We start from the raw sequence: 22220 nt of genomic DNA, 5'->3' as shown, positions 1-22220 counted from the left end.
AAAGAAAAGAAAAGAAAAGAAAAGAAAGAAAAGAAAAGAAAAGAAAGAAAAGAAAAAAAAGAAAAGAAAAAAAAGAAAGAAAAAATTCTTGCAGTGCCAGTATATACTGTCATTCACTGAAGATGCTAAAAACTCTTGTTTACATCATGAATAAATTCTGAACTATACCATAACAGGTATTGCTGGAACAACTGATTACAGACCTTTTTAAGGGCTCGCAGTCTCTTGACTGCTGCCTTTCTGGGCTCTGAGGGGTTTGGGCTTTTTTGCTTTTATTTCATTACTTTCTGATCATTCTGATCTCTTCTTTTAGTCTGCTAAATTCCAGTCACATATTAGGAAAAGATTTGGATCTTTTTCTATTTGCAAGAATTATACTTTACAAGAATTATACTAAGTATAATGAGGAACAAATGAGTATTAATTGGCCTCAGACACATGTAAACTTTAAAATAGATATCTAATGTGATAAAAACGTGAATCTGGAACAGTGTTTCCATTACTCCTGCTTGTCTGGAGACATGACTATATATATAGACCATGTAACATGATTACCCAGATGTGAGGACTGGAGGAAATTCCCTCTGGTGCTGTATCTGTTAGGCCACCAGGAAAGTATCATGCCAGTTATGTTGTGTCTTTGGTTATCTGGTTATAGTGAAAGAACTGAGGGAGGTCTCTATGATGAAATTTTTCTTTAGAGGAAACAGATCTTGAGAAAATGCCTCAAATGCCAATGTTTGTGGAAGAGAATGTAGAAAAATAAATAAAACTAAATAATATAGAATAAGTAATGTTGACAGAGTTACAAAGTTACTGAAATAAGACACTCCTGAACTACATGCCACAGTAGTAAACCAGCAATGTAACAACAAGTCAAACTCAGCTGGAAAATATCAGACCCATTTTCATACAGTCATAAACTATACCAAAAAGGAAGACGTCCTTCCACAGTCTAAGTTTGAACCCACACTGAGTACTGCATCCAGCTCTGAGGACCCCATCATAAGAAGGACTTGGACCTGTTGAAGTGAATGCAGAAGAGGGTCATGTCCGAGGGCTGGAGCACCTCTCCTATGAAGACAGGCTGAGAGAGCTGGAATTGTTCAGCCTGGAGAAGACAAGGATGTGGGGTGACTTTAGAGCACCTTTCAATAACTAAAAGAGGCCGCTTATGCTGAAGAGGTAGTTTTTACGGGGCCATGTAGTGATAGAACAAGAAGTAATTGCTTGAAACCAAAGGAGGGTCACTCTAAATTAGATATAAGAAAGAATTGTTGTACAATGATGGTGGTAAAACACTGGAGCAGGTTTCCCAGAGAGATAGTAGATGCCCCATCTCTGGAAACATTTATGATGAGGTTTGACAGGATTCTGGGCAGCCTGATCTAGTTGAAGATGTCGCTCCACATTGAAGAGGGATTGGACTAGATGACCTTCAAAGGTCCCTTCCAACTTCTCCCTTCCCCCTGCCCCAAACTATTCTGTGATTCTGTGAAATAGCATAAGCTAGTGTCATAATTGTCAAGTAAAATGTATTTGAAGAAACATCTGTCCTTCTGTGTAAACAGTCATGGTTTCTATATTAGAGTTTAACCAAAGCATAGAACTCACACGTTTGCTCTGAATATTGACAATCAATGTTTCTGCTTTTCTTTACTTTTCCCCCCAATTTTTTCTCCTATGGTTTGACTACCTCATTTCTGTGGCTTCACTGTACATTGTATTTTTGTTAGTAAAACTTTTAGACAAGAGTATAAGGCACATGCTTTTAGTAAGAATATGTCTTTTTGGAAATCCTGGCAGTCTTTAGGACAGGGTGTGACAGGGGAGGGCAGAGGGAGTTTTTGTTTTATTTTTAGTGAAAAGTACACACTGAAAGCCTGGTATACAGGTCATAAAAACTGAACTACTATTTCTTGTGTATCCATAACATAACCTTGCTTCCAGGGTATATCTTCTTTTTTTGAACTATTCTTTACTTTGTGAAGAGTTTTATTTTATTTTATATTATTTTATTTTCTGAGGGTTGTGTTTTTTATTTTCTTATCAGATTGATATGAAGATAAACAGTCTGGATGAGGGAAGTAGTGGAGGACTTTCACCACAAGTGTGAAAAATGAGCAGTCTCAACCTGGTAAGTTTTGGGTTTCTTTCTACTGGTGATGGTTTTCCCATTAGTGTTCTCATTTATGTTTGTAGCAAGATCTCAGTTGCTGTTGGTTTATTCTTGATGTAATATTTCTGTGTTAATGTCTTAAACTTTGTCTTCTGTGTTAACAAGACACAAGTGCTCAATATCTCACTAACATTTTGAGATGTAGCTTTGTCATGGATTCCATGATTCAGTCCTCAGCCAAAGTAGTTAGCACATAAAATTATTTTATGATCCTTTAAGTATGTATACAATGTTCACATATTTTGCCCAGTCTTGTCCGGACTAGATTTTTTCAATTTCAAAAAATTTATGAACTGAGGGGTCTGTTTTTAAATGTTATTTTTCTGCTTTATTTATTTTATCAGGGTCATGGTTTAGGAATGACACCCTTAACCACAGCCATTCCTCCCGCCATCCCTCAGGTGGGAGACAAAAGTCAAAGATTATGGGCTGAGATAATAACAATTATTGGAAGAAGTAACGGGATAAGAAAAACTGTAACACCGAGAATATTAATAACAAAAGTGTACAAAAGAGGGTGATTTACATGCAAAAATGCTCACCAAGCCCAGGAATGAAAAACAACGGTGGATGGACCCTCTGCCCACCACTCTTTTCCCTGACCCCACGTCATGTCCACCTTCTTCTCAGAAGCCCTTACTGCCACCCTGCAGCAGTGAGATGGTACACAATAACAGCCTAGACACAATGACACAGGCCCAGGCTCCATCCCCTCCCAACTACTGTGAAAAAAGTAATTCTGTCCTGGCTGAAAACCAGGCAAATTAATTATTTAAAAACAAGCAAACAAACAAACAAACAAACAAAAAACAACCAACAAACAAAACCCCCAAAACCAAAACGACAAAAAAACCAAAACCAAACAAAAAACCCAACCAACAAACAAAAATCCCCCAAACAAACAAAAAATGCACAACAAACACAATTGTTCTAGGGGTTCAAATTGTGATTTTAAAGCAATTACTTAGTCTAGTCTTATTCTAACAAATGTTTGCTTCGGATGAGTTGTCCTTTTACAAAAGACCTATCTGCAAAAATTTTCTCCTCCCTAAGAGAAAGTCAGTGCAATCAAAGCAGTGCTATCTCTTTTGAGAGAAAAAGTAGTTTGAAATGTTTAGAGACAACAGTGTCTGTCTGCGCAAAGTAAGTGGAACCAGCCCTATTATTTTTTATACACTAACACATCAGCATTACACACAATCTTTAGCTAATTGGGTGATGGGAAGTGGTAAAATAGTTTTAGAAATTAAAAAATAATTGCAACATTTAACAGAGTAATGCTTTCAAGCTTATAAGCTGAAAATATAAACCCCCCTTCCCCCCAGTATCATGGATCTGACACAGTGTAAGACCTCGTGGCCTAAGAATGGATTTGTATGTTAAATTTATCAGCAAAGAGATACTTAAAGAGTTGTAGATTTCTGTCAATACTGGTCTTATCTGATCTCCAACTTCATATATGTGTGTAAGTGTACTCACTTATATATCTATGTATGTATTTTTCTATCTGTCTACCTATCTATCTATCAATCTATGATAAAGGGATGATATATATCCCTTATTTAAAGGTAACATAACAGTTTTCTGAGTTTCACTATCACTTCTGACAATTCAATCAGTAATACCTCCCTATTGCCCTACTTTGAAAGCATATTATGTGATAATGAAAAAGAAAATTCAAAATTCTTGAAAGCTCTCGTAACAAGCCTGAAAGAAAGAAAGGGGGTAAAAGCTGGGGAAAATCATCCTCCCCTGTTCCCCCCACAGACTGGGTTCATAAATACCCAGAGTTAGGTAAAGGCAGGAGAGCAACACTGAATACACATCCCAAATGATGCTCATTGTCCTTGTTCTAGCACTTGTTATGTCCTTGTTATAGCACTTGTTATGTCCTTGTTATCATGTCATACTTGACCACACCCCCACACCCTGGGAAAGGACCCTCACCCTGCTGCCCCTTACCCCCTGCATGTGGTGTGAGGTGGCATCAAATAACCCCAGGGTCCTGACCGGGTCTCTTCTGCCCCTCTGGTGCCTGCAAAAATTAACCTTGTCCTGGCTGGAACCAAGACACTTCCTCAAAAAATGAAGGTCATTGACTTTCTTGTGATCACTGGGAGGTAGCAGAGATGTAAAAAATTTTAACAGAAAAACACAAGGAACATTGCTTTATCACTTATGAAGAATATTTCCTTTCCTGTTATGTCAACTTACTTGGACTGTTTGAGCTCTCCAAACTGAATTGTAAGTCCATTAATATTGTAACACTGCTGACTCAACACCACCTCCTGTCCTATAAACGCAGTCAGTGTCACTTTCATTTTTGACTGACTGTGATTTATTTTTTTCTTTTGCTGGATCCCCAAAATCTCACTAGGACTACTTAGTGGTATTTGCGATTTGTCTCCTTATGCGTTTACGACAAAGTTGCTGATTCTCAAAATTGCACATAAATGCACATAACAGAGAATGGTCTACTATGGGTTCCTGCAAGAGCTACTTGCTTTGTTTCTGCAGGTCCGAGAGTGCTTTTTGATCCAAGTTTAGACTTTCCCCAGAACTTGGGATTTTTCTATCTTAACATCACCATCTCTTAGTCATGTTTCAGGTAGCACAGGAATAGAGTGTTTTTCCTTCAATGTGTTTGAATTGCCAGCTGTTCAGTTATCCTTGAAACTTTCTACCCTCCAGAAAGTGAAAATACATCTAGAGGATATCTTTAAAGGAGAAAAAACCTGTAATTCTTTTATGTAGAACAGATAATTTTTGTAAACTTACCTGGATGCCTCACTTTAGAGTATGTCTAGAATGTACCTTTTAGAATTATTTTGAAAAAAAATTGAATATTTTAAATTGTTTTAATCTTCTGAAAACTTTGTATCTTCTACAGTTAGAAGAAATGAGTGCATTGGTGAATAACAATAATAGTAAAACAATCTTCCTCTAGCTAGGTTTCTGCTTTGATTCCCATCATATATAAGATTTTTTGTAGTTGGTTTCTTAGTTGTCTGGTTTTTATCCATGAGGTGATTAGATACTGAAGCAGATTTCCCAGAGACCTTATAAGATACCTGTCCTTGGAGGTGTTAAATAATAAATTGTACATGATCCTGAGTGGCTTGATTTAAGAAGACATTAGAGATCTATTTTTTGAGTGGAAGGTTGGACTAGATGACCTCCAAAGTGTACTTCCTTTCAAAATCATTCTGTAGATTTGTGATTCTATGGTTAACATTATCCCCAAGAAGTAGGAGCAAAGTCTTATCAACTGTTTGTCTTAATTTCACTAACCACTTCAAGGAATTAGTTATGAAATTTTGATGAAACTTACATGAAATGTCAGTAGATTTAGTTTGGGGAAATTATCAAGAGACTTAAACTCTGAGGAAAAGTAGTTCAGCTTTGAGAAAACCACACGCTCCTAGGTATCAAGATTTTGCACAACCGTAAACAAACTTTGTATACAGATATTTGAAAATCTGTTTATGCACTGGCTAAAATCCTTTGGGAAGTCTGAAGTTGAGCTAAAAACTGAACTGCAAACATCTAAGATTCCCTCTTATTTCTGTTTTAGTCTGGTTCTTACTGTCATCTTTTCCAAAGGCAGCTTACAGTAACTAATATGCAACTTTAAAAGTTAGTAGTAGGGTTAGTTTAGTTTACAGCTGTACTTGTTTGTTGTTTTACCTAAAGGAAACCAAGGAAGACTATATGGGTGTATCTTCCTCATTTTCCAAGAGTAAAATAGTAGAGTACTGTCTTAATGCCATAGGTACAATGATCAAGGCAGTAATTCATTCTTGGTATAGTTTACTAGAAGTCAAAGCAATTGCATCAGAGATTAATCTGGCCAAATCATGTTTAAAGGAAACATAGAGTAATTTGATTGAAAAACTATCCCACACTGCAAAAGTGGTTCATTACTGAAAAAGCACTAGTCTTAAAAGCAGTGCTGCCAATAAGTCATGGAATGGGTAGAAAGTATTAATATTGACTCTTTAAGCCCTTATTTTTAGCTACTTCAAAAGGCCATTTAATTTCTGTCACTGTTTTCTCTTCTTGCCTGTATTAATAACTGTTAACTTTTTTTCCTGACCTTTCAGCATTTCTAGAACACCTTCATTTAATAAGGAATTCATTTGCAGGTGTAACAGTTATTTATAGTCATCAGCTTTTTTGCTATCAATATGTTTTTAAGCATGTTAGTTGGAATGAGAAAGAAAAGATGATTGGGGGAAACTGCATCAGTATACTGCATACTATAATTAAGTATAGCATATTATTTATTTTTTAGTGTAAAAAATTACTATCAGTTTTGTGAGCAACATTTCAGACATACTATCACATTAAACATTACTAGGAGAAATCAGAAGTTTTCTTCTTAATATATCTATGGTCTTTTGACATACAAAAAATTTATGTGACATTATTTTAGCAAGCAATATCATCAAGATGAAATCTTGTCTATTAAATCTACATTCTACTCTGAGAATATAGAAGTAGTAAAGTTAGGTGTCATTCCACAGGTATAGGCACAGTTTTATAAATAGCTTTTACAAAAGGAAGGCACCTCTCTGAGAAAGTGCTGTCCTGAGCTGGTTTTTTTTATACCTTTCCTCCCTTGTGTTGTTCTGGCTGGGAAAAGGTTCCCTTTAGTGTGAAGATATTTCCCAAAAACAAATGTTACTGTGATTCTTTTGGGTATTCTAGAATTGTACCCTGTCATTAGTTGAGATGAAGTACAAATAGGACTCAGGAAGAGTAAATGTTACTGGAGCTATCATATCACATCCCTTAGCTGAAAAGAAGTGGGTGAGTCCACTTGACTATATCCGTACTAACTATATGAATATATCTCTTCAAAATCAGACTAAAATCATATACCTACCTCCATGTTCAAGATCTCCTTTTATTCTCATATTGGTAAACTGAGTGGTGTTTGATCTAACTGTGGAATAAAGATGCATGTCCTATTCATGTCACTGTTTTATTTCAATATAGCAGCTACTACACACTTCTTTTAGGTTGTTATGCTTCTTCATATTAACTTTCAGAAGATACTTCTTGGTGTGTCCAGTTCTCAGTTAGTATGTGTTATCAGATTCAATTTGATCAGATAAGCTAAACCACTTCAGGATAGCAGTTCTCTGTTCCCTTATTTTAATGCAAATTTCTATGGCTTTTCTTGTATTTTTAGATACTTTAAGAGTAGAGCTGAGGAATCTCCTGATTTTTTAGATTCTTTGTTATTTCAGGTTTGTTTCTTCATATCAGTTTTCTCTAGTTGTCTGTGAGACATCTCTGGCAGTGAAAGTGTTATAAAATCAGTGGAGGACAGACTGCTCTTTGATCTGCTAATTTAGTAGAAGGATGAAAAGATGTTTTTTGGATGCTTCAAAAACAGTAGGTTTGGGTGGGTGGAAGGGTAATGAAAGACAGGGAGAGCACAGGAGCCCAGAAAGTAGGGCAGGGATTGTAGCAAGAGGAAGTGAAACAGAATACAGCTGGAAAGAGAATGAAGACGACTATCAAAATATTAAAAAGGTGGTGAGTAAGGAAGAGAAAAAACTCTGATGTTAAACAGTGTGTAGTGTATCTTTGGTATGTGGTTACTTCTCCAAATTCACAAACATTTACCTGTGCATTAGTCCTATCATAAACAACTTAAAACATCTTAGAAACAAGCAAATGAAAAATTCTGCTTAAGTTACATAGCAGTATTTATCCATTCCCCTCTCCTTAAAAAATGTATCCAGATCCATGACCCCTGTCCAACTTGTGCTGAAGCTGTAACTCACCAAAAAAGCAATGTCAGCATTCCCTTCCCTGATGTTGTCATAAATGTATAATTCTCTTTCCTTCTTACTTTTAAGAATTTCTTTCTATTTTGCAGATTTGGGTTTAAACCTTAGATTGTTCTTATACTTCATCATGTTCTTGAACTGTATCCAGCCTTCAGCTGGTTTGGAGAAGAAGTTCAAAACCTCTAATTAAGTTCTGATGAGCATTTCCATGTGATGCATGCAGAAAAGAAAGTCTCATTGAGGGAATGGAATGTCCCTGGTTTAACAGTGCTCTTTACTTTTAATAAAGCTGTTCTTCTAAGCAGAAAACTTTCTATTATGTGAAATTGCAAAACCTTTTTGCCATCTATTATTTTATCTCCATTGCTAAGAGTATGTTTTATAATAAAATAAAATTCACTTCAAAAACTAACTATTCAATGCTGGGAAAGAAAGCATGTCTTGACCTGTGCAGCAGTAATTTAGGGTCCACAGCCTTATGTCTGGACATAACGCATGTGAATGTCCATCTTCTGTGAGTTCTGGTTTATTACTGCTTAATTTTTACTTTACAGTTACTGGTACTGAACACACCTCCATAATTTCCTTATGCTTTAATGACTTTTAAATAATAATAGCAAACAATTTAAGAATAGACCATCACATATAGATTTTATTTAATTGTGAAACAGTGCCTCACTCACTCTAGAAGAAATCATTTGTTAGAAAAAATCCTAGATACTTTTATGTTGCAAAGTATTTTTACATTTGATGTGTCAGGTATATGCCACATGGTCAATGAACTGAGTTTAAGGATGGTTGAGTGTTCTTTAAGAGGGGTAGGCTTATCAGTTCATAAATATATGTGAAAACAACTTTCCCAACAAACTTCTCCCAATATAGAGAAAATTCTGAAAAATACTGCCCAAAACTGGTAATTATTGTCCTCTTTGTAATTGGCCTTGTAAAATATTCTTGTTGATATATGCTTTGTTATATCTTACCAAGGCAGTTAATTCTTTTTAAAGATAATGCTTAGCTGAGTTGTGTTGTTAATCAAAATCTATGCCTCCAGCAGCCACTCCTACGGGAAAATAAAACAAAATGTAGAAGTGGCAAAAAGGAAAATGAAGCTATAATACCAAAACTGTTTGCCATGTTGATCTTTTTTTGTTTTAACTGACAAAAAAAGGTTTTATTTGCAGCACTGATGCAAAAATTAGTTCTCTGGATGTCAAGATGGCATTATTGAAGGCAGTTGGTGACAAGAATGAGTTTTCATAATGCAATGTGTTAATATATCAGTATGTTAAGATTATTATTCAGGAGTCTTATATGTTAAAACATTTAATTAAAGTAACTTTAAAACATTTTAACTAAAGTAACTTTAGTCATGCTGTCTCATGCTCGATCTGATTTATTCTTTGTGGAGGAGACGTAAACCACTTCTCACATTATAATGTGTTTGTAGGGAAAAAAGGAATATTTTACAATCTGTACGACAAACAATTAATCTCATTATTACTGGCCAAAGTGTTATTTCACAAACCAGTGTTTTCCAACAATATTGCATGAAAAAGTTGTTTGCCCAAGATAAACGTAGTCAAAGAACAAAATGGAAAAAAATGACGATATATGCAGCAGGACAGAAAAGAGAGGTGGCTTGGATGAAGTGCTAAATTCAGTATTGGCTTAATGGAGAATTTCTGTGAGGTTCTTTTTGTTTTATAAGCTACAAGGATTAGCAGGTACTTTTTCTGTTATAATAAAAAATATCCTAACATCCCTGGAAAAGCTTTTAAGCACAAGTATTTTTGTCCTCGTCCTTGCCCCACTCATCTAAAAAAAGCCTAGAGTACTTTGTACTGAATGGGCCCCTTGGCATATTACTGCAGGGGTTAAGGGAAAACCAACCTCAAATCAAGAGCAAGAGACGTGTGGGCAATCCGTATGAAAAACCAGCATGAAAATCACTGAAGTTCTAGAGCTGCTTCACAAATGGAAACAAGAGTGAATCATGAGGAGAGAGAACCATCTTGCGAAGGCAGGGAGCCCATATATGAATATTCTCACAGGTACCCCCACATCTGTTTGGGCATAGGACTGACATCACTTAGATCACTTCTGCTTAGTTTAGTAAACTCTGTCCACTACAAGGGCAGTCTGAGAAGATGCAGGTCCGTGTGAGAGCTGTTCTCAGCAAATGTCAAATTCCTGAAGTCCCTTACAGAATCATACAATGATTTATTTAAAACCATTACCCTTTGTCCTATCCCAAGAGATCACCCTAGAAGGTTAGTCCCAGTCTTTCTTACAAACCTCCTTTAAATATTAAAAGGCAGTTGCAGTTACTAAATCTTCCTGAAGTCTTCTCCTGGCTAAACAACTTCAAATCTCTCAGCCTTTCTTCAGTGGGGAGATGTTCCATCTCTATGCCAGTTTTAAGCATTCCCAATTAACTGCATTAAGACTTCAAACTGTCAGTTCTTCTCTTTTTTCTTGTTTCACTTTTTCTTATCCCCTAATCTTCCCTCTCTATGTCTGTGGGTCTTGGTCAAAGACATCAAGCATTATTCCTGTTGTTTCTTTTCATGCCTAAGGGCCTTTTCAGGACATTCCAAGTAAAGTTCATTTTTCTATTCACATAACTTTTTTTTCCCTTACTCTAGTGCAGTCTCTTGCCGGAATCTCTTTCCTTTCTAATGGACCATATCATAATCAAAATTACAAGTCTGCCTCACCTAAAAGTAAAATAATTAATTTAGTTAATGCAGAACTGGATTGATAATGTGTAATAATTATGGCTAATGTGTCACAAGAGGCAATAAATATGGATAGTAAGACATACAACAGCCATTTTCAGTAATGTGAAACCCACAGAATATATTCCCCCTATCTCTTCCAGTTTTTTCATTATGTAAATTTACCCATTTAAGGCTATGCAGCTGTTGTCAGATTAAAAATTTATCTGCAGCCTACCAAGATACAGCAGAATTTTTCAGCAGTAAACTTCACAGAGAGGAAACAAATGAAATTAATAAAATCAGAATATTCATTGGAAGTAACACATCAATCCTTATGAAACTAGAGACATCTAAAGCATATACAAACATACCTACATTCATGAATGCATGCATTTTTGCTTTTGTAAAGGACCAGCTGCTCTCTAGGGCAGGGATGTGCCTTTAGGAAGCTGATCAGAGTCCATTTCTTCTCTGCCCACTGATTGTGGGAAAAGTATCAAATAAAACAAAAGAAATCTCTTCTCATTATACATTATTATGAATTTCAAATCCAAAGTTAGAATTGTATCTGAAGTATATGGGCAAAATCCTTTGAGACTTTTTCACCAGCATGTAATTTCGTTAGAATTCATTAAATCACTATATAGAAAAAGAAAAGAAAAAAAAAAAAAAACAACCCCTGGGAGAGTTGTTCATTTTAGCTTTCCTTCTCTTCGTTTGAATTACATACTTGCAAGATTTTTTAAAATATTTCTGCATTGTTTTTCATCGTGGTTTGCATTGCCATTTCCAATGTACTGCCAGTAAGGCAGCATGATTGAGTCTAAAATTTTAATCGATATATTCTCAAGTTCTGAAGAAGTACAAATGTAGCTTTGTATCTTATCTTTACACTCTACTGAATGTGTTTTATTTCTGTTAAAAACTATGTATTTATATGGCTGCTAAACGCTGAAGGATTGTCACATATTAAATATTTGCTGCAACTATCAAAACTAAATCCTTCTCTGGATCTTGGCATGCCAAAGCAATAACATTTGACTGCAAAAGTTCAATAGCTTCGCAGAGTTTTGGGGTGTTTTGTTTTGGGTTTTTTGGTTTTTTTCTTCTTATTGCACTGCAGTTATATTCAGACAATGCTGAAATTTGAAGAAACTGTGTAATCTCAGTATTAATATTCTCTGCATTCTATTTCTTGCTTTTGTATTGAATTTTAATTCCCCTGGAACCTAAGACAGTTGACTGAGTCACAATGCTAATAGTGATTAAAACTAGGACTGTGTGATGTGTAAGCAACGCAACCCTTCCATAATACTCCAGCTTCCAGAAAGAGAAAAGTTAAGAAATAAGTAGTCAGTGAGTCTTTTGACAAAGTCCTTTGTGGCTTCAGATTTAAGGAAGTTTTTCCTGTGCTACAGTAGACAAAAAATGGCTTATATTTTTTGAAAGGCATGCTTATAGAAATTCAGGATGTTGAGGGGCAGGGGACTTCATTTCACAAAACCTACTTTGTAGTAGCTCCTCTGCATTTCTGTTTAACTTTCATTAATTTCTTAAGAAAACAGGAAATTATCCGACAGGTTGAATAGGGTTACCAAGGAAAAAGAGGAGGTTTGATTGTTTGTTTCTTTGTTTTAGGGAGGCATTTGAGTTTGGTAAATCCTTAGCTCAATTCTTGTACACCTCAGCATGCTCTTTCCTTAAATTGAAGTCATGTTGTTTTATTGTAGAGCATAAGAGCTCCAGAGAGAGTTGCTTCATTTCTGGATTTGAGCAATGAGATTGTGCAAACTTCTGCAATGGGACATCTTGGAGACAGACATAAATTTTGTTTTGTAATTTTGCAAGTATTGAGCTATCCATGCCCAGTATGTTTTTTAGTATAAGCTGGAGAAGATGAAAAAAAAGGAGGGTGGCGGTTTGGAGAAAGAAAAAAAACCCAACTATGAACCTTTAAGAAATATATATTTGGAAACTACCTGATTCTGTTATTCCTTCTGGAAGTATAGATATTCTATCGTGCATCTAGGATGAACGATCATGATGTTTGGCTTAATTGGTATTCTAGAACTGATTAAAAATTGCTAGAGATTGGCAGAAGATAACAGACTGACACAAGATGTTTAAGTCAGGTAGAAGAGATTACAGCTTTTGTCTTCCTCCTCCCCAAAGAAAAATGTGATATTTTTGTAAAAATATTTTAAAGGTTTTTTTAATCAGCAAGCCATTTCAGCAATCATTTTCTGATTAACATTATCTATAACATCATTTTAGATGAGAAGGCAGCAGTTAGACACATTTGTCTTTTGTTTCTCTATGGGTAATATCTATAAACTCTTGAGTCTATGACCTCTTCTGAAACTGCAGGAATTATTTTTTTAAGTTTCACTTTCCAAACTATGCAAAACCAATACTGAGGCCCAGGCAGAATGTCTGCCATGTCTGTAGAAATTTACTACAAGATTTGGCAAAAATATTTTGACAAAATCCTTTACTACCTCTAAGGTAGTGCACCTTACAGAATTTTGTCACCATAGTAAATATAGAAATATTTTGTCATCTCCATGTATGATTTGAAGTGATAGACTATGAAGTATGATATTTATCCATAATCACAGGTGTAGCTCTCCTTTGGCATTCTTGCCAACTTATTTTTCAGGCTTTATGAAGGGTGAACAAACCACAATTAACTTTTCAAACAGGGCCACTCAGGAGGATTCAAGCAACTAAAATTAGACCATAAGTTAAAAAATCTTGCCTCAAAACCTGACTTTCTTTTGCTGCTACTAATGTTAATAATAAACCTCAGGGCCTTAAGCTCTCTTCTCATTTACAGTTTCTCTTCTTCTCCTCTCTGAATAATGTGTTCCAGATGAATCCACTTGCCTTATCAAGACTATACCCACTGCATTCCTTTATTATAATAGGCTGCAGTGCAACTTCGGTAATTGCTAGAGGCAGCTAGGCAGCAGTGTTTAAAATGCTATGTGTGGAAGCAAAGCCTCCTGATAATGTTTTACCTATTCTCTTGTTACAACCTTATGGTTGTATTTCTTTTAGAAGCAGGGCCACGTTTTTTGGTGAAGTTGTTTCTTAAAGTTTCTTTTTTGTGTTTTGTCTTCTTTTTTGTTCTTGTGGTACTTTTTAGTGTTTGAGTAATACTGTTTTCATATGCTGCCCTAATGACATTTCTGTAGGAAATGAGTATTTTAGTTGGGTCGAAAGTAAAAAGTCTATTTGCAAGCATTTTTTTGTTTGGTATTTTTTGTTTGCTTTTTGGTTTTTTTTCTGATTAGGAGTCTTTTTTTGTATGGCTCCAGCAGCTCCTAGTCCAAGATGAAATTCACTCTTCAGAAGTATTGTTTTAAATTACAAAAGAAAAAAAACAACAGACCCCCTTGTTAAATGTGGAGGATCTGTAGTTAAAGCTGTGATTTTATTAGCAGCCTTTCTGCCCCTGAACTAATTAGTTCTTTCAAGTCCAAATGGGGGTGGCAGGGGGGGTGTCTGTGTACTACTGTTTTCTTTATTTTAAACAGAGAAGAAATTATAGCTTGGAATTGCAGGTGTTTTAATCTATGAGAATGGGAATGACCTGAAGGTCATTGATGTTATAACTAGTGGAAACAGTCAAGCTAAAGTTAGCTTCAGTTATCTACAGTATTGAGTTATGAAAATGAAAATAATCTGAAATAAATTCAAACACCAGAATCGCCTTTTCTTAAAAATGCAAATATCCAGCTTAAAATGTATTTCACACAGAATTTTCCTATTTTATGTCTATGATTTATGTAACTATAAATGTAGTAAAAATAAGGAGAGACTCCAGTTCTGAAAGCACTTAAACTCTTCTGCATTACCTCTGAAGATATAATTCCATTAGTATATGTGCACTCATTTATTGTGTGTGAATTTGAGCTGTCATGAAACCATTCACAGTTAACCTGAGCTGGAAAAGTTGAAATATGCCACTCTTGAGCAAAAACATCATAAGTTGCAATACATAGATTTCTAAATTAACAGGTTCCTCTTTCTAAATGCAAACAATCCCTGGGATTAAGATACAATTAGGGCATATGAAAAGTATAGAATACATTGAAAAATTCTGAATATTTTTCTAAGAATGTACATTTTTTACTTATCTTTTTCTTTTTAAAAAAAATTAAAAAGAGGAACAAGCTCAGCCATTAGAACTGGCACCAAATTAATTTGAATTATTTGTAAATATATTTGTCTCTTAATTTTCAGAGAATATTCATGGACTACTTATTTTTCACCAAGCAAAAGTTCTTTAACTTGATTCTTCTATATTTAGACAACACCAGTATTAAGAATGTGGGTGAACAGTCTTTATTAGGGGGAGAATCATTATTACGGCTTTTTTAATGGTAAAGCTGCTGAAGCTGGTTTTTAAAGACTTCACTGACTTTGGGGGGCTGTTTTTCTTTTTTAGTCCTGGCTTGAATTAGGTGTGTTTAGCTGGGCACAGTGCAGAGGTAAAGGTGGATGGTTGGCAGCCCCTTACAATCTTACACGCACTGCTCCACAGCTCCTCTTTCAACTGACCCTACTTAAGGTACCCTGGTAGTTTTCCTCATAGTGAATTCTTTGCCTCTGAAGTGATAGAAGTTATTCAAGGGAAAAAAAAGTAAAAATCCTTGAATATTATCTTTTCTGGGTTGTGTTCTGCCCACAGAACACAGGAGAGCTTTTGCTTGTCCATCTTCACCAAAAGTTTGAGATCAATATTTATTTAGTGTTAAATTCTGATAGATATAAAGTACCCTAATCTCAAACCATTAAACTCCATTTGCCCAAATAATCACTGAAGTCAGATGGATCATGTGCATTTCTGAACCTCAGAATTTTTTAAGGACTCCCTGAATATGAATACTCTGAGGTATCATTTTTGTCAGTGAATATCTATATGGGAATTCAGCCTTCACATATAGTCATTTTATTACTAATTCATTATAAGAACTATTTTTCAAGGGTTTAATTAAAACATACATAGTGTTAAAAGTCTCAATTTTCTTAACAAAGGGGAACATAGTAATTTCAACTGTTGTTTAAAATACTACCTATAATGATGTCCATTCTTACTGAAGAAAAAATTACCACAAAAATGTGAGTTTAATTCTTGGGATTAATTCTTTGGGGGTTTTTGGTTTTGTTTGTTTGTTTGTTTTTTTGTTTTGGTTTTGTTTTGGGGTTTTTTTTGGTTTAGTTTTTTGGAGGGGATTTTTTGGGGGTTTTTTTTGGTGTTTTGTTGTTTGTTTGTTTGTTTTTTCTTCTGCTGCTAAATTTTATTAATATGAATAAAAATTAGTGTTACGATTCATAAAAGACATCTTTCATGAGTATTTCACAAATTTAAGATGAGTAATTTCTAATAATAACTACCTAACACCATGTCCGTGATTTCCCCATCTTTTGAAACTGCCATGATATTTCATATTTTGAAGCATGCTTTAGTCTAAGCATTGTCATATTCCTGTATTGGTTCATAAAAGATGGAATTTATGGTAAATATGTAGAACTGTTCAGGTGTTTCTGCTACAGCAGCATGCTTGGTGGGCCACCAAATAGATTTATAATACAGTATAATTATTTTGGGTTTATAGATAAATATAAATGAATGATGTGCAAATTAAGCCATAATCAAATTCGCACAGTCAGATGAATTTCTGAAATTGTATATTTCAGTATACCTTCTGCCTTTCTACTCAGTGAAAGTCTGAATAAAAACTACAGTTTTCCTGTGGGGTTTGCATGCTTGTTGGCTGGTACCTTTAAACTTGATGAGCTTTCTTGTTGATTTCCTGAGTGAGGAACCTAAAGATAATACATGATCAGTATATTTTTATGGACAGAAGAAATTCAGGTCTTTCTGAAAAGTGTAAATCCAATGTTTTGCAGAACAGGGTAAAATTTTTCCTGGAGAAGTAATGCAAACAGGTTAGTTTTTAATTCCAAGCACACATGAACAAAGACTTTGAATTTACATTATTATTCCATGTTAGTGCCAGGTATCCTCATTCTCTGCATGAAGAAGGACTTGCCTTTGTGGAATTTGGTTTTGTCAAGATTTAGGCCTGCTGAAGTTGCACATTTGTATTAGAGTTGGTTGTGGTTTATGTGCAAATATAATAAGTAGATTATTTTTTCCGGTGTACTCCTTTTCATTTCAGCTTTTCTATTTCATGCATAATTTTTGTGTAAATGATTCCATTTAATTATTGTTGGAAATGGATGAATGGCCTTAGGAACCATCAACAAAAGTTTAATTTAATTCAATTGAATTTATATAATGTTACCTGTCTGAGATGAAATTTCAAATACCATTGAGAACAAAGAAATGAGACAATGGTACAAAAAGACACTTGCAAACTGAGCAAAACCAGTAAAAAATAGTTCTAATTAATTTAGAGGGAAAATAATTGAAGTGAATAGTGTTTTTCCACCTGCAGATGTCTGGATTTTGATGAAATGGTAAGACTGGCACAAACCCAATATAGTGAACAAACACCAATCAAGACAGGAGGTATCAGCTGAAATGGTAACAAAGAGGACAATGCAAAATGATAGTGGTATGAAATAGTCATGTGATAATTGTCTGTTTCTGTTCTGACTGCACTTCTATTCTGTCTATTTCATCCTGTTTTCCCTTGCTTATTGCCTTCTGACTGTTATCGGTCACTCTGAAAAAGTTATAACTTCTTTCTAAATGTCCACTTCCATTACTGATGTTTCAGGCAGCCCCAGATCTTGCTAATACAGTGAAGGGTAGGCAGCCAAGTTCAGTGTTCAGCCTTGTAAACAATCCAGGGACCAAAGGGGGTTTAGTCCATTAGAAGACAGTAAAGTGGTTAAGTATGTCCAACCTGTCCACTGGTTTGTGGGAGTGAAGATAAAACATGAAGATGAAAGCAAATTGTTTTTTAACTAATGAGTGCAGATGTCTGAGTTTCATAGGACTTAGAGTAGAAGCAGAAACCAGTTAAGGAACCTCACCTTTCAATAACTAAAAAATATGTTAAAAAATAGTGATAGGGGCATCACTTCACCAAGGCAAACAGATTAATGTCTCAGAGCAGTAATGGTAAAATGAGTTAAAATAAAAGAACTGGTTTCACTTTTTGATGTTTTCTTGATGAGACTTAATAGTAACACTAATTTCTTTTGCTAGTAGTTTAAATTATGAACTATTTAAATCTACCTTGTGAGACAGTCCACTTCTTTGCCTTCTATTATGAAAAACAATGAGAGAGAGGTGAGAAGAGGCATTAGGCTTTCTCATATTAGCTCTTAAATGGCTATGGGCCATGATTGCAACATCATTTTCGAAAAGACATCTTTAACTGGAAAGCTTAGTTCAAGTTTCTTATTTTCACACAAGCTTGTGTCTAAATTCCAATTGTGAAATAGTTAGTATTCAGTTACTATATTTATTATATGTATGTTTTCGTTTGGAAAATGAAAAACTACAGCATCTTGCAACAAAATTTTAGAAGAGTTTGATAATGTTCTTCACTGTCATGAGCGGTTTTAATTACATTACATCAACATTGTTTCAAAGAGATGAATGGAGACATGGTAATATACACCTCATGAGAGTCATAGATGCACACTCATCTTTATTTTCTGTTTGTTGTTTCTTCACATTTTTAGTTTGTCATTTAAACTTTGATACATAACTCCATAAATAATACAAAACATAAGATGTATGTTTTATAAAAATATGTATATTTATGAAAACATTTGATTTAAACATGTGGTATGAAATATTACGACTAAGAAACGTTGCCATTCAACATATAAATATTTAAGGATTCCTTACTTTGTGTCAGCAAACTCCTGATATTGAAACACGGAAGACTGGAAATCTCTCTTCAATCATTCATTCCATTGCTTCACACAGTCTAAGTTTAATTTTGCACAGACCTTATTCTGATCTTCCGTCCAGTGGAACTGCTCATTTTTTTCTCACAGTTATTAATAGGTGGTTTTGCTTTGTGTAACTTCATGCATGTAGCCAGCAGAGTTATATTATAGGACATCATTTTTTCAATTATCTTTTTTCAATGTGCTACTGTAGTAAAGGGTTTTTGTTAGAGTTAACTAAAACAGCCACTGCATTAATGCCCTCACAAGGTCTTCATTTTGATGATTATTCCTAAGCAACTCAAAACCTACAGAAAACAAGATGGAAACAAACAATAGCAACAGCTGGGGTTGTTTAGCCTGGAGAAAAGAAGGCTCACGGGAGATCTTATCACTTTCCACAACCACCTGAAAGGAGGTTGTAAGCAAGGTGGGGGTTGGTCTCTTCTCCCAAGTACCAAGAGGTAGGACAAGAGGCAATGGTCTCAAGTTGCATCAGGGCAGATTTAATGGGATATTAGGAAAAATTTCTTCACCAAAATTTGCCAAGCATTGCAAGTTGCCAAGTAGTGACCCAGGAAGTGGTTGAATCACCATTCCTAGAGGTATTTGAAAGGTGCATAGATGTGGCACCTAGGGAGATACTTTAATGGTAGACTTGGCAACACAGGTTAATGATTGGACTTGATTGTCTTAGAGGTATTTTCCGATCTAAATGATTCTATGGTATTGTGTTTGTCTATGTGAAACATTTTATTTTACTGACTGTTGTATTGATTTTTGGCTCTTCTTTCTAATACTATAATAGTAGTAGGTTTTCAAGTTTTAGTCTAATCCAGGAACTTGTCGTCCTTCAAAGCAGGCCAGAATTTCAAAAGTAAACTATATCAGGATCTTACAAAAATGAGTAAAATCTACCTTAAACTGTAGGAAGAACTTTTAAGGCATTCTTGCCCAAGAAAATCATAGTGCAAGGTTTCCCAAATTTTTTCTATTTAAATCTGGTTGTATGCACATTGGTTATATGGTAATTCTACAGGGACTTGTTTGGTTTTGAATGCAGGCTTCTGGTTCTCCTGAACTTCAGAACTCTCCCACTGCATCAGAATTACAGACTCAAAACTGTCTGTGATGTGCTTGACAACTCTGTTATATTAACTTCCCCTGAATCATGGAATGTCTTGAAGAATAGTTGAAAAAAATGTGCAGTTTTGTTTGTTACTTAGGAATTGTTATATTAAGAAGATGTCTGGTTAATCTAAAAATAATGAGAAGTTGAAAAGTGCTGTCAACACTAGCATTTACTTGCATTTGATACATAATTGCTTAAGGAAATTGTGGGTTGTGATAGGTCAGTCTTGTTTTTCACGTCTGTAAAAAATTTCAGCTTACTAACTCTAAAAATTCAAGTCTTATGTTCTATTTTTTTTTTCATTTTTTGGGGCAAAGAGGTGAAAAAAGGGGTGAAGATTAGACTTCCAAGATCTGAAAGAAGATATATATATCTTTACAATAAGTCAATGTAATATTTTTTTCTGCATTTATTTACAATGAAGAAATATTTCTTTTATCTTTCTGTGATGTCCTTGACTAATGTGTCATTCCAAGGTATAAAATATAATATCTGTATTGTAGAATATTATATATGTAGTGTGAATGACCCATATCCCATGGCATAGGGACGTTAAACTATATCAGTAATCCATCTAATCACAGTTATTGAGCAATAACAACTTTCAAGCATTACAGATTGATCACAATTACAAAGAAGTGACAAAAATTTATATGTCATATGATTCAAAGGTTAAATCATATTTCCTTGTACATTTATGCAGTATTCCTTTCAGTATGGATATAGTTTCACTTTTTCCTGCAAAACAAAAAGAAAAAAACAATAAATAGATAATAAGTTTTGACCTAATATGTTTAAAACAGTGATATAATAGATTGATGCACTTATCAAAGAGGAATAAAGCAAATATCAGAATTTTTTCAGGGCACTATTAACTTACATAAAGTTCGAGTTGAGTAATTTTATTTCTGGACTTTTTAAATATGTTACTAATTTGAAGCTTTAAATTTAATAGTAACTTGGAAACTTGCATATTTGGAGTTGCTTTTTAAAATTTTCTCAGAACTAGTGAACTCCTTGATATGTAGAAGAATTCTTTTGCAAACAGCTGCAGCATAACCAAAAAGTTGACTTTTGTTTTTATTTCTTTTGTTTCCTTTTCTTCTTCATGTCCTGTGATATTTCATACAGGGAAAAAATAGGAACAGTGAGCAATGAAAATATGGTTTGAAAAGTCTGTCAATAGGACAAAACCCCTGGATTTTAGTATGTGACATTTCTCTTGGTTTATATATCTTCAAAGCTGCCTCCCAGTTTTTTTTATAGGCAAGACTAATTTCAGAAGCACAGAACAATCTGTGAAAGTATTCCTTGGAAAAGTAAAGATGAGTTTTATGTGATGGATTGAAGAAGGATATGCATTTCTGAATCTGAATTGAGGAAAAAATACAATTAACTTAGACATTTCTAGAAGTAGCATGTAAAAATTGCAAGGAAAAAAAAAAAGAAAAAGTAGGCCTGACATAGGAAGATACTGCCATCGAAGACACTTCAAAGGTTTAACTGAAATAAATATGAAATTTTATCACAAAGACGATTCCTCATAACTTTCAGGATAGTCTTTCTTCCCAAATCTTGCAATACCCTGTTTGATTTTGGATATTACTCACAAATCACAGAACTTACTTATTGGACTAAACATCTGACATGTTCATGCATAAGATACAGAAGAATAAACTTGGTGAAAGGCTCGTAAAACTTTTCTCTTTCTGAACCTTTAAATGCAGCAGAGAGTGTATTTATTAAAACATTGAGAAAGACTACCCAATTCAAAATTAAAATTTTGCATACATAGGAAAAAACTGCAAACTAACAGAAAAAAGAAAACAAACCCACAGATTTTTGGTACATGTGGTAATTAATGAAAATCAATTGCATTTTCTTTAGCTTGAAATTAAGTCTTCCTAAAATAGAAATGTTTTCATACCCCTTATTTCCATCCTACACTAGCAACGATTTCATTCTGTGAAATGCTATGGGACACAAATTAATAGGCAATTTTCAGGAAATTGGTAGGTGCTGGCAACAGGTTACCACTCTCCCTCTCAAATTAGCAGAAGACAAATTTTCATCTGAAGTTTGCAGAAGCAATTTCTGTCTTTTTTCAACAGACAATGTCATGATTATGTGCAACAGACAAAAAGATTCCCTACATAGTATGTGACTTCTCATAAAGCAGCAGTAAAGCTTGCCTCCCATGTAGTATTCATTTCTAGAGGAGCGAGAGAAAGAGAGAATTTTTATTTCTAAGCAAAAATGATACCTTTCTTTGAATTATAAAATAACTTTAAAATTAATGCTGCTAACTTTGGTTTTCTTTGTCTCAGAATCATAGAATGAAGCCTGAGCTCTCTTTGGCTTTGAAAGGCACTTTTACAGGGGAGATTCAGATTAGACATTAGAAAAAAAATTTCACTGTCAGGGTGATCAGACATTGGAATAAGTTTCCAACACCAAGGGAGGTGTTGGAGTCACCAACCCTGGAGGTGTTTAAGAGC

General features: G+C 34.6%; 1 protein-coding gene across 3 annotated transcripts in view; it reads left to right on the top strand.

Moving 5' to 3' along the window:
* LINGO2 (leucine rich repeat and Ig domain containing 2) overlaps positions 1 to 22220 on the top strand; it is a 486960-nt gene that overhangs the window by 257206 nt on the left and 207534 nt on the right. For all 3 annotated transcript variants that reach the window (XR_001875068.1, XM_017816431.1, XM_017816429.1), the window contains exon 3: positions 2054 to 2137. The gene's annotated coding sequence lies outside the window, so the exon portion shown is untranslated. The remainder of the gene's footprint in view (positions 1 to 2053; positions 2138 to 22220) is intronic.

This window comes from Lepidothrix coronata, unplaced genomic scaffold (assembly GCF_001604755.1).
Source record: "Lepidothrix coronata isolate B3197 unplaced genomic scaffold, Lepidothrix_coronata-1.0 Scaffold55, whole genome shotgun sequence".
NCBI classification, from domain to species: Eukaryota; Metazoa; Chordata; class Aves; order Passeriformes; family Pipridae; genus Lepidothrix; species Lepidothrix coronata.
This window is presented reverse-complemented; position numbering and strand designations above follow the sequence as displayed.